At 44.1% G+C, this 14,057-nt stretch overlaps 1 protein-coding gene across 4 annotated transcripts in view; it reads right to left on the reverse strand.

The window, feature by feature from the left end:
* Nucleotides 1-14,057, reverse strand: part of LOC140482465 (anion exchange protein 3-like) — a 227,358-nt gene that overhangs the window by 101,369 nt on the left and 111,932 nt on the right. The window lies entirely within an intron of this gene.

Here is a 14,057-nt window from a genome sequence, read left to right on the forward strand (position 1 = left end):
TCCAGTTTAATAACATCCTTCCTGTAGCAAGGTGACCAAAACTGAACACAATACTCCAGGTGTGGTCTCACCAACATCCTGTATAACTGCAACAATAACTTCCCAATTTCTATACTCACTGCCCTGACTGACGAAGGCCAGTGTGCCAAAAGCCTCCTTCACTGCCCTGTCTACCTGTGTCTCCACTTTCAGAGAACTATGCACCTGAACTCCAAGGTCCCTCTGTTCCACTACACTCCTTAAGGCCCTACCCTTCACCATGAAACTACTGCCTTGGTTTAACTTTCGAAAATTCAAGGCCTCACACTTGTCAATATTAAACTCCATTTGCCATTTCTTGGCCCACTTCCCCAGCTGATCAAGGTCCTGCTGCAATTTCTGATAACCTTCCTCACTGTCCACAATACAGTCTATTTTAGTGTCATCAGCAAACATTCTCATCCAAATCATTGATATCGATAGCAAACAGTAATGGACCCAGCACCGACCCCTGAGACACTCTGATATGTTTCAAATAAGTCACCTCTGACTCTTCTAAACTCCACAGGATACAGGCCTATCCTGTCTAGCCTTTCCTTGTAAGGTGTTCCACTCACTCTAAAGTCAAGTGTCAACCCCATTGCTGTGATTCTGGAGTCACATCAGGTCAGGGTGGCAGATTTCGTAAAGAACATTGATGAACCAGATCGGTTTTAACAACAATTGATGATCATTGACATGAGTGCCATTACTGAGACTAGCTTTCAATTCCAGACTTATTGAATTCAAGTCCAACTGCAATGGTGGGATTTGAACCAATACCCGAGAGCATTACTGTCTGAGTGATATTACCATGATATTACAGACCAGTTCAGAGGTCAATATGATCTGTAAACATTTAGTCTTTTTTTTTTAGATTGCTCGTTGCTTAACACTGGTTGCAGAATCTGAATGTTGTGGCTTCAAGACCCACCCCAGAGACCTGAGTACGTAGTCAAAGTTGCCACTCTCAGCGCAGTACTGAGGGAGTGCCGCACTGTCGGAGGATGAGTACTGAGGGAGTGCCGCACTGTCGGAGGGTGAGTACTGAGGGGGTGCCGCATTCTCAGATGGTCAGTACTGAGGGAGTGCTGCAGTGTCAGAGCATCAGTATTGAGGGAGTGCCGCACTGTCGGAGGATCAGTGCTGAGGGATTTTGCTGCACTGTCAGAGGAGCTGTCTGTTCAATGTGGTGGTAAATTGAGGTCCCTTCTGCCCTCTCAGATGGAGGTAAATAATCCCATGGCCACTAATTCACAGAATAGTAGCAGATTTCTCCATAGTAGTCAAACCATTGCCAATCCCTTGACATCACAAATATAACATTCACACTACGGCTATCAGTTGGAGCTTTCTGTGTGAAAAGTGGCTTTCATTTTTCCTTTGATCACATGTGACACCAGAGCCACACCAATATGGCTGACTCTTAAATGCCCTCTGGGTAATTGGTGATGAACAATAAGTGCTGGCCTAGCCAGTGATGCCCACATCCTGTGAATGAATTAAAGAAAAAGGATCTGGCGTCGATGACAAGACCAGCATTTCATGCCCAGTGAGTAATTAAGAGTCAACCACATTGTTGTGGGTCTGGAGTCATACATAGGCCAGACTGGGTAAGAATTGCAGATTTCCTTCCCCAGTTGGGGGACACTAGTGAACTAGATGGGTTTTCGTGACAATTTCTACATGGTCAACATTAGGCTAGCTTTTTAATTTCAGAGTTTATTGAACTCAAATTTCCATCAGTGTCTCACCAGTTGGGGAATTGAACCCTTACCTCCAGAGAATTAGCCTGAGTCTCAGTGTTACCAATACACCAACACCTCCCAACAACCACCGCCCCCCCACCCCCCACCCTCCCCACCGCACATTCTGTTACGGCAATGGCCACAATTCTAAAGTACTGCATTAGGTCAAAATCATTTTGCAATATCCTGAAGATATGAAAAGTGTTATCTAAAATGAAAACATTTAAACTCCTAGCCTCCCCACTCCCATGCTAATGTACCAACTTCACTCAAGTCAAATTCTAATGAGTAAATGTGAATTTTTTCAGTTTTGGGGAAGGACTTCCATCAGGAAGTCTGAGATGGCTAATGGGGTTGAGAAATTTTTATTTTTAATCATTAACAGGATTAGGACCTAGGGTCAGCATTTATTACATGTCCTTAATTGCCCTGTGGGTAGTTAAGAGTGACCCAATTGCTGGGATTCTGAAGTCATATGTAGGCCAGACAGGGTAAAGTCAGCAGAAATCACTCCCTAAAGGAATGAGATGGGTTTTCCTGACTATCAGACAATGGATTCAAGGCCATCATTAGATTCTTAATTCCAGATTTCTATTGAATCATTATTCCACCATCTGTCGTGGTAAGATTTGAACACAGGTCCCAAGAACATTACCTGGGTCTCTGGATTAACAATCTAGCAATAACACCACTAGCATTGCCTCCTCATATCAGCCAGGGACCCAAGTTCAATTCCAGCCTCGGGTGACTGTCTGTATGGAGTTTGCACATTCTCCCCGTGTCTGCGTGGGTTTCCTCTGGGTGCTCTGGTTTCCTCCCACAATCCAAAGATGTGCAGGTTCAGTGGAGTGGCCACGCTAAATTTCATATAGTGTCCGAGGATATGCAGGCTAGGCAGATTAGCCATGGGGAATGCAGGAATGCAGGTTTACAGGGATAGAGTGCATCTAGGTGGGATGCTCTTCAGAGGGTTGGTGTGAACTCAATGGGTCAAATGGCCTGATTCCACACTGTAGGGATTGTATGATTAGCCATGATTGAATGGTGGAGTTGACTCGATGGGCCAAATGACTCCTATGTTTTATGGTCTTATGGCGATCCAGAAATAGGATTTGAAAAAAATTCACAAAGTAAATCCTCAACAGCCCAGACCCTTCATATAAAATGCTGCATGTAATGCTAGTAATCCTAATTATATACACCATTTCTTGCTCACGTTGTCAGTGTGGGAAAGAGCAGAGACCGTTCTCCTCTTCATCTAAATATCCTGGTCCTAAGCTAATTCACTCCCATTGCACACAATCCCAATGGACACAAACCTCTCTGTATTTACTCCCATTATACAGAATTCCAGTGCATCAAATCCATTCCTGTTCGCTCTTATTGCAAATAACCCAATTCCTGAAGAAGGGCTTATGTCCGAAACGTCGATTCTCCTGCTCCTTTGATGCTGCCTGACCTGCTGCGCTTTTCCAGCAACACATTTTTCAGCAAATAACCCAATGGGACTCAAACCCCTTTCATTCACTTTCGTTTTGTTTTAAACTCCCTCATGGGATATGGGCGTCACTGACTGTCTAGTATTTATTTCAAACTCCCCTTGAGAAGGTGGTGGTGAGTTGTCTTCCTGACAGACTGCAGTCCATGTACTGTCCACATGGATCCACAATGCCCTTACGGAGGGAATTCCAGGATTTCGACCCAGTGAACGAACGGTGATATATTCCCAAGTCAGGATGGTAAGTGGCTTGGAGGGGAACTTGCAGGGGAGTGGTGTTCCCATGTATCTGCTGCCCTTGTCCTTCTAGATGGAAGTGGTTATGGACTTGGAAGGTGCTGTCTAAGGAGCCTTGCTGAATATTTGCAGTGCATCTTGTAGATAGTACATACTGCTGCTACTGAGCGTTGGTGGTGAAGGGAGAGGATGTTCGTGGAAGTGATGCCAATCAAGTGGGGGCTGCTTTGTCCTGGGTGGTGTCAAACTTCTTGAGTGTTGTTGGAGCTGCACCCATCCGGGCAAGTTGGGAGTATTCCATCACCCTCCTGACTTGTGCCTTGTAGATGGTGGACAGGCTTTGGGGAGTCAGGAGGTGAGTTACTTGCTGTGGGATTTGTCACAAATCACTTCAGATCAAACATCGTCCTGTTCTGTTCCATTCAATGAAATCTTACTTGACTCAAACCTTTCCCATTGTATTGATTGTTAATTGACCGTACTCCTTCCCATCCATTCATACTGCGGCTGGGGGGGTGAAACTTGCAAAGAACTGACACAAGTACTTTGGCCGGAATGGCTTCTTCTTCTAATGTACCTTCACTTTGTCTAACTTGTTATTTTCTAAATTTATCAGTTCCAAAGAAGAGTAATATCGGACTCAAGACATTATCTGTTTCTCTCTCCACAGATGCTGCCAGACCTGCTGAGTTTCTCCAGCAATCTCTGTTTTCATTTCAGATTTCCAGCATCCTCTTTAGTTTATTCTTCTTCATTATTTTCTAAGATCCTCCAACAGTCTTCTCTCCTTAGGTCTCTCCTTCCCCCAACAAAGTTAAAAATCACACAACACCAGGTTATAGTCCAACAGATTTATTTAGAAGCACTGGCTTTCGGAGCGTCGCTCCTTCATCAGGTGGTTGTGGTGCAGGATCATAAGACACAGAATTTATAGCAAAAGGTTACAGTGAAACAATGATATATTGAATAAACCTAGATTGTTAAATGTTTTATCTTAAAGACTTATCACCTTAAAGGCTTAACAACAATCTAGGTTTATTCAACATACCATTTCAGCTGCATGACACTGTGATCTTTTGCCATAAATTCAGTGTCTTATGATCCTGCTCCACAACCACCTGATGAAGGAGCAGCACTCCGAAAGCTGGTGCTTCCAAATAAACCTGTTGAACTATAACCTGGTGTTGTGTGATTTTTAACTTTGTCCACTCCAGTCCAACACCGGCTCCTTCACATCATGGCTTCCTGCTGCAGTTATATCCCAAGTGTCCCATCGTTTAATTCTGACTTGCTGATTTTTCAAAATCCACCCGTGGAACGTGGGCGTCACTGATTGGGCCCAGCATCTATTGCCCGTCCCTAGCTGCCCCTTGAGAATGTGGTGGGGAACTGCCTTCTTGAACCGCTGCAGTCTATGTGCTGCAGTTTGACCCACAATGCAGTTACCCCCAATAGGAGCTCCTGGGGTGGTGTTCAAGAGTTCCCCCTTTGTGTGCTATTCCAGGAACTGGTGGATCAGGAAGGACATTTACAACATGGCCAAACAAGTTGATTATTGGTGCGCGAACCCTTCTAACATGCTAATGGCAGACAGTCAGAGAGGCACAGACTCCTGGTCAGCCCATGCTTGATGTGGAGTGTTGCTTCCCTCAAACTACAGCCTCTGGAAGTAGACCAGCGACCTGTTCCAGGAAAACCTTAGCTACAGAGACAGACAGAAGCTCAGTGCTTCACTTGCCTCTGATTGGAAGTGCAGGAAACCAACGTGCCTGAAGTATTATTTTCCATTAGCTAGTGTTTTGTGATTTAAGACCTATAGATTCTCAGCTAAAACAGCAGGTTGTGGATAGGGCCTCCATTTCTTTGTACTGGATTAGTGGTGCTGAAAGAGCACAGCAGTTCAGGCAGCATCCAAGTAGCTTCACTGCCTGAACTGCTGTGCTCTTCCAGCACCACTAATCCAGTATTTGCTTTCCAGCATCTGCAGTCATTGTTTTTACTCCATTTCTTTGTGTTCTGTTTCTGTGCCAACCTGGATAAATGCCAAGGACTCAGGAAGGGCACCGGACCCAAACTGGGCAAGGGGAGTGATGTTAACAAAACTGAGAGATTACTTATCTTGATGTTAATTTGTAAAATAAATGATTCCCTTCAGGAAACCGAAATAAAAGATTCAAATCGTGACGTGGATTGGTGGTTTGAATGAATAAAAATCAGCAATTTCAACACTCCTCCATTTAAACCGAACAGCAGTGAATCAATGGGTGTTGTTCATGTCCAGGAGCTGACACTGAGACATGTAGAAACACAGGAGTTCACCCACAGTGTGCTGACTGCTTACGGGAGCTGTTACTGAGACATTGACACAATACATTGTTGTTGTAAAACTGATGCTAATTCACAAGAAGGCACCTCAAGAAAACTCCTCCACCTGATGGATGTGTCTTTTCTCTGGACGGTAACACTCCTGCAGTTAATTAGACCAAAGCATCACAAACATCTGTTAGAAAATGAAGGGCTTTTGGAGAATGGGGCTGCTCCTCATCCAAATTGCTTCATAATTAGGTCACAGCGTATCAGAGCTTCAGTAAATCACAATACAATCTGACATCTGGGTTTAAACTGAAACAGGACAAGTGAGTTACAGACAGGAATCTCTTTTAAAAGTTCAAGTGGTTTTTTTCCTGTTCTGTTCAGTGTTCTTCAACCTATCTTCATAACAGAAGTTCCACATCCCTGGAACCATTTTCACAAACATATTTTGCCTGCTCTCCAAGCTGTAAACATCTTCCCTGAAGTGTGGTACTCAAAATTGTGCACAACAGTCAAAGCTGAGGTCTCCATTCCCCAAGGATAAATTCATCAATATTTCCCTGGAATATTGACTGCTCTGTCAACGACTCTCTCTCTATCTGTCCTGTAACAGTTAATAACTTTTGTACATACACACACGGGGAATTGACCCTTTATTTCATAATGTCCATGTTCTCTGTATCAAAGTGCATCACCTCACTCTTCTCTGCACTCAACTTCATCTGCCACTTACCCACCAACTTGTCTATTTCCTTTCAAAGTTCTCAACACTGTCCTCCTCACAGTTTACAATCCTTCCAAGCTTCACGTCATCAACAAACTTTGAAACTAGCCCCTGCACACTAAGATCCAGATCACTGAGATAAATCAGGAAAAGCAAGAGGCCCAACACTGACCCCTAGGGAACTCCACTACCCTTCCTCCAAATAATATCCACTGACCAATGCTGTGTCCAATCACTCAGTCCATTTTGTATCCACATTGCTACTGTACCTTTTATACTATAACCTGTAACTTTCTTCCTATGTCTGTCACATGGAAATGTATTCAACACCTTCTGGAAATCCATGTCCACCACACAAACAGCATTACCGTCATTAAGCCTGACTGTTACCCCCTCAAAGCAATTCAGCACATTAGCAAAACACAATTTCCCCTTTAGAAATCCATGATGGTTCATCCAAATCATTTTCCAGGTTACTATTAAATTTGTCCCGAATATTATTTTCTAGAAAGTTACGCAGACTTGACTGTATTTGCTGGGCTAATCTTTCAAATTCTTTGGTGTGCAAGGACACAATGTTTGCAATTGTCTAATCCTCCAGAATGACTCCCAGATCCGGGCAGTGGGGGGACATGGACAGCTTATTGTCAGTGCCACTGAAACTTTCACACTCACTTCCTTCAACATCTTCTGATGCATTTCATAAAAATAGTGTTTATACAGAATTACAGATATCCAGGAGTGAGCCTGGAATCTAACTGAGGGGTTCGGGTGGTTAATATATAGAACAACAGATACTTGGGAGGGAGTTACAAACTGGAATCTAATTGAGGGGTTCGGGGTGGTTTATATACAGAATAACAGATACCTGGGAGGGAGTTACAGACTGGAATCTAATTGAGGGGTATGGGGTGGTTTATATGTAGAATAAAGATAAATGGAAGTGAGTTACAGACTGGAATCTAATCATGGAGTTCAGGGTGATTTATATATAGAATAACAGATACCCAGGCGTGAGTTACAGACTGGAATCTAATTGAGGGGTTCGGGTGGTTTATATCAAGAGTGAGTTACAGGACTCTATTTTATTGAGGCCACTCTTGGAGTACTATGTCCAGTTCTGATCGTCCTGCTATGATAAGAATATTATTAAATTGGACAGAGTGCAGAACCTCGTTTACCGGTTGGGGACCCTGCACCCTTCAGGATTCAATATTGAGCTTCAGTAATTCTCGGGCCTGAGCACCTTTGCCCATGTCCTTTACCAGCACCACACCCCAGGCCCTGTTACCGCACCCCAGGCCCTGTCACCACACCCCAGGCCCTATCACCACACCCCAGGCCCTGTCACCACACCCCAGGCCCTATCACCACACCCCAGGCCCTGTCACCACACCCCAGGCCCTGTCACCGCACCCCAGGCCCTGTCACCGCACCCCAGGCCCTGTCATGACATAGACTGCTTTCAGCACAGCTTCAGCATCTTTACTCCTCTTCTGAGCTACTATCCATTCTGAAGAAGGTTCATTGAACTCAAAACATTATTGCTGCTTCTCTTTCTACTGACACTGCCTGAGTTGCTGAATTTCTCCATCAATTTCTTTTTTTGCTTCAGATTTCCAGCATCCACAATTTATTTTAGATCCTTACTCTGTATCTAATCCCCGTGCTGTCCATGTTCTGGGAGCATTTGCTGATATCAGTGTAGAGGAGGCTTTACTCTGTATCTAGCCCCGTGCTGTCCCTGTTCTGGGAGCGTTTGATTGGAACAGTACAAAGGAAGCTTTACTTTGTACCTAGCCCCCATGCTGTCCCTGTCCTGAGAGTGTTTGATGGGGGACAGTGTAGAGGGCGCTTTACTCTGTATCTAACCCTGTGCTGTCCCTGTCCTGGGAATGTTTGATGTGCGACAGTGTAGAGAGAACTTTCCTCTGTATCTAACTCCACAGGTATACTGTACCTGCCTCAGAGTTTTTGATCAGATTTGTGATATCTATAACAGGCAGGTGGATGCACACTGTTCTGTTGGGATCTGTGCAGCAGAGCATGGTAACCCTGCAGAGTGCTGGCAGTATGAGTTAGTGCTGGGAAAGCTCTGTTGACACACTGTGTGAACAACATGCTGCCACCACAGTGACCTCATCTCATTGAGAGCCGAGAACATGGGAAGGCCAGTGTATCAGCAGATCAGTGAGGAACAGGGAGAGTTGTGGAAATCTTGCCAACTGGAGCAGTTTAGACAGCGATTTGTCAGTGGATACTGTGATGAGACAGAGGAGTGGAGTATTATCACGAATTAGATGAGTTGGAAAGGATAGCCCCATTACACAAGAACACGAGAACGTAGAGCAAGAGCAGGCCATTCAGTCCCTCGGGTCAGCTCCACCATTCTGGAAGATAGTGGCTGATCTGATTGTGCTGCCAACTCCACTTTCCTGCCTGCACCTCATAGCCATTGGCTTCCTCGACAATCATAAACCTGTCTAACCCAGCCTTCAAAACACTTAGTGATCTGACATCCAGCTCTAAATCAATAATTAACAATTACAATTAAAACTACAATTGTATTTTTCATTGACAGTGGGGCATCATTGAGGGCATCCCTGACTAGGCCAGCGTTTATTGCCCATCCCTAAGTTAAGAGTCACCACGTTGCTGTGGGTCTGGAGTCACATGTAGGCCAGACCCAGGTAAGGATGGCAGCTCCTTTCCCTAAAGAACATTAATGAAGCTGAAGGGCTTTTGCCCAACAATTGACAATGGTGTCAGGGTTATCATCAGACTCTTAATTCCAGGTTCTAATTGAATTCAAATTCCACGATCTGCCATCGCAGGATTCCAACATTGCTCCTGGAACATTCCCTGAGTCTCTCGGTTAACAATCCAGCAATAACACCACTAGGTCATTGCCTCCCAGAAGTGAATTAAAAACCAGACCTGACTCTTTTCTCTATTTTGTATGTAAACCACCCCTTGATTAGATTTCAGTTTATTACTCACTCCTGTGTATCTGTTATTCTATATATAAACATCCCAAACCCCTCGATTAGATTCCAGTCTGTAACTTACTCTTAGGTATCTGTTACAGTTGGTTCTGATATAACGTGATACTTCTGCTCTCGTGCGATCTCTTGTTATAAGAAAATCGCACAATAGCAGCAGCATTTAAACTAATGAGGCCTGAATCGCATTATAGCCAACACAGATAAGACAAGTTCGCATTCTACAAATTATGGTCTAAATTCTTCAATCACGTTAAAGCCAATTTGCATTGAAGAAACACGCGTTATAGTAGAACTGTCTTTATGCAAAATTCCCAAACCACTTGGTTAGATTCCAGTCTGTAACTCCCTCTCAGGTATCTATTATTCTATATATAAACCATCCCAAACCCCTCGATTAGATTCCAGTCAGTAATTCACTTCTGGGTATCTGTTATTCTATACGTCGACCACCCAAACTTCTCGATTAGTTATAGAGTCGTACATCACGGAAACAGACCCTTCAGTCCAACTCATCTGCACCAACCAGATTTCCTAAACTGATCTAATCCCATTTGCAGGCATTTGGCCCATATCCTTCTCAAGGGTCTGAGCTATACGGAGAGGCTGAATAGGACAGGGCTGTTTTCTCTGGAGCATCGGAGGCTGAGGGGTGACCTTATAGATGTTTATAAAATCATGAGGGGCATGGATAGGATAAATGAACAAGGTTTTTTCTCTGGGGTCAGGGAACTAGAGGGCATAGGTTTTGGTTGAGAGGGTAAAAATTTAAAAGAGACCTAAGGGGCAATGTTTTCACACCAAGGGTGGTGTGTGTATGGAATGAGCTGCCAGAGGAAGTGGTGGAGGCTGGTGCAATTACAATTTTTAAAAGGCATCTGGATGGGTATATGAATAGGAAGGGTTTGGATGGATGCTGGCACATGGGACTAGAAGAGGTTAGGATATCTGGTCGGCATGGATGAGTTGGACTGAAGGGTCTGTTTGTACATTGTACATGACTCTATAAATCCTTCCCATCCATGTATCTAGCTAGATGTCTTTTAATGGTGTAAATTGTATCCATCCATTTGTGTGAAGCCTTCCATCCATTGACTCCATCTATACTTCCCATTGTCTCGGGAAAGCAACCAACATAATCAAAAATCCCCTCCCACCCCTGCAACATCTCACATTTATCTCAAGTAAACTGCATTGACCATCCTCGACTCACTGGCCCATCTGATCACACTTGTAAATCACTCCCATTTGTCTTGAGATGTTCTTATATTAATTCTAAACTCTTATTAAATCTTAATCATTTACTAGCTAGGGTTTCCAAAGCCTGACCAGTAAATGACAGCCACTCTGGAAGCAAAGCCATTGGAGGTGTCCATTATATTTATCAGAACTGCATGAGGGATGAAGCACTCTGTTTAATGATTTGTGAAGTTAGAATGTTTTTGCTTAAGGCAGAGAATGTTATGGGAGGACTTCAAGAGTTCTGAAGGAAACTGTTCCTACTGGCTGGAGGGTCAGTAACCAGAAGGATACAGGTTTGAGACAATCAGCTTGGGCACCAGAAGGAAGATAGATTCTTGATTAGTCAGGGAAACAAGGATTACAGGGAAAGTGGATGTGAGTAGTGATGGATCGGCCACGATCCTATTGAATGGCTTCATCCTGTTCCTATTTCCTGAGGCTGTATGGGAAGAAATTAGTTTAGCATGCAGCTTGTTGTGATCTGGAATGAGGAGACAGTGACGGCAGATTCAAAGGGAACTTTTAAAAGGGAACTGGAACGCAACATGAAAGGGAGAGGTTTGGGGAAGGAGCAGATGAACGGGGGTTAATTGAATAACTCTTACAAAGATCTAGCACAGACACAGTGACCCCCCTTCGTGCTGAAACAGTTTTAACTTATTTGATTCACATATGGGTGGCACAGTGGCACACTGATTAGCACTGCTATCTCACAGCACCAGAGACCCGGGTTCAATTCCCACCTCAGGCGACTGACTGTGTGGAGTTTGCACATTCTCCCCGTGTCTGCGTGGGTTTCCTCCGGGTGCTCCGGTTTCCCCCCACAGTCCAAAAATGTGCAGGTTAGGTGAATTGGCCATCCTAAATTGCCCGTAGTGTTAGGTAAGGGGTAGATGTCGGGGTATGGGTGGGTTGCGCTTCGGTGGGGCGGTGTGGACTTATTGGGCCGAGGGGCCTGTTTCCACACTGTAAGTAATCTAATCTAATCTAATCTAATCTAATCAACAGCTCCACAATGACAGGTCCTTCTCTGAAGGTCACAATGCCTTTCTGAAAGAAAAAGGCACTTTCTCCAACACCAGCTCTACCACATTCTAGAGAGGACCAAAAGGAACCAGATGCAAGGAGGTCCAACGTCCTTCGTATTCTCTCAGACGGTAGAGGTCAGATTCTCAAAGCCTTGTTTCTTTCACACCGTCCTTGTGTGCAGTGCTAGTAAGAGGAACAGGTATAAAGGAGATTCCAGTGGGACTCCTTGTGGGGAGTTACAATCTGATAATCTCTCACCAACCTGGTTCAGATCAGTTTGTTAACGACGTTAAACTCAAACGCATCCTTGAGACCTGGAGTAACTCTCTGGATAGACACCGCTTTCAAAGATGGAATCCTGGTCATTCTGCTACCTTTGGCAGAAAATGCTGTCTCGTCCTTCCTTTTGTCCGGTCTAATAATCTACCGATTGAAGAATTACATCTGTCACTTCCTCAGAAGTGGACATTATGTCAGGATCAACAGGGACCCATTTTCTCATCACATCCTCTCAGAGACGTCCACTTGGTCTTTAATCTCTGTTTCTTCATCTTCATTAATGACCTAACTGATGTCATCAAAAGTCACATTGTTTTCCCTGCTGATGACACCAGCCTTGTCAGCCATTAAAATTCTCATCCTTGGTTTTGAATCTCTCCATGACTCTGCCTTGCCCCACAACCTCCACAAAGCCAGCGTATATTTCCATGCCTACAACTCTTGAAAGATCTCCACCCTTCTCTCAATTCCATCGTTCCACCATTGGCAGCCATTCCTCTAGCTGCCTGAAGCCCCCAAACTCTGGAATTTCCTCCCTGAATTACTCCACCTCTCTAGCCTTTGCCTATTTGAAGTAAGACATTCCTTGAAGCCTATCTCTTTGACTGAACTGCTCAGTTATTATCTGAATACCTCCTTTTGTGGCTTGGCATCCCACATTGTTTCATCATCACTCCTATGAAGCAATTTGGACATTTATTACATTATTGATATTATACAAAGGCGTCTTAGTGTCGAACTGAGGTGATTGGATCATTTTTGGCAGCAAGAGACAGGATTGGACACTGATTGGATCTCCATCCTCCCAGCACAATGAGGATTATTGGGAAGGACTGAGGGGCTGGAGGTCTTTGTTGTAGAAGAGAGAAGCCGAGGGGTGACCTGATAGATGACCTGACAATTAGGATGAGTAAATGCAGAGAAGATGTTTCCACTTGTAGGCAGTGACCAAAACTAGAGACTTAAGCATTATTTAATCATAAATACATCCAATCAGGAATTCAGGAGAAACCTGTTTAAGCAGAGAGTAGTGATGATATAGAACTTGCTCTCACAGGAGATGGATGATGCGAATACCGGGGTTTCCAATTTATAAACATCTGACTAATGGAAGCTCGTACTTTCAAAGGCAATGTCATACAGGGTATAATGTTAAGAATCCAATATACAAAGATTTCCTGTAATTAAAAACAGCTCTTTTCTATTGTGTTCCAACTCATGTACAATTTGACTCATGAACCAGACTCCAGAACAGAACCTGACCAGAACCCAGGGACTGCCTCCAGTACAGAGAATAAGTGTGGGATCAAAACAAGATGAGGGGGATACAGAAAAGTGAGGTGAGATGTGAAGAGGCTTGGATTGGACATAAATTCCAGCCTAGAACTGTTTGAGCGCCTTGGAGCCCAATTAAAAGTGCTAGATAAATGCAATGTTGTTGTTGTACTTGGCTTGAATGTTCCATGTTGTGCTGCTGATTCTGTATAAGGTCAAGTTAGTGGGTCAGTTTGGCTCACAAAGTGACTCAGTCAGCGCGTGTCTGAAACACTGGTGGAGAATGGGGATCCACTCACCTCTTACCAATTACCATTGGGAGCTGCAGTGTTTGGCTAAAGACCATTTGGCCCTTCGGGCCTGCAGTATTCAACGAGATCACAGCTAGTTTGTATCTTAAGTTGATATCCATTGAAGTGTTGAGGTGCTAACAAGGAGAAGTGATGAAGGTAAAAGTGTTTGATTTTAGTAAGGCCTTGACAAGGCCCCATTTGTACTATAATTGGGAAACCCAAAGTTCTATGAATCCTCATATAACTGCAATGGCAGGCAAAGCATGGCTCATGTACAGCTTTGTGAAGGACAGCGCCATCTCCCCACACCCCCCACATCCACCCTGCCTCCTTTGTGTATAAACCCTCCATGCAAGGAATAATGATTTATCCATCTGCAAAAAAAAAGTTTACCATTTG

The sequence above is a fragment of the Chiloscyllium punctatum genome, chromosome 10 (assembly GCF_047496795.1).
Source record: "Chiloscyllium punctatum isolate Juve2018m chromosome 10, sChiPun1.3, whole genome shotgun sequence".
NCBI classification, from domain to species: domain Eukaryota; kingdom Metazoa; phylum Chordata; class Chondrichthyes; order Orectolobiformes; family Hemiscylliidae; genus Chiloscyllium; species Chiloscyllium punctatum.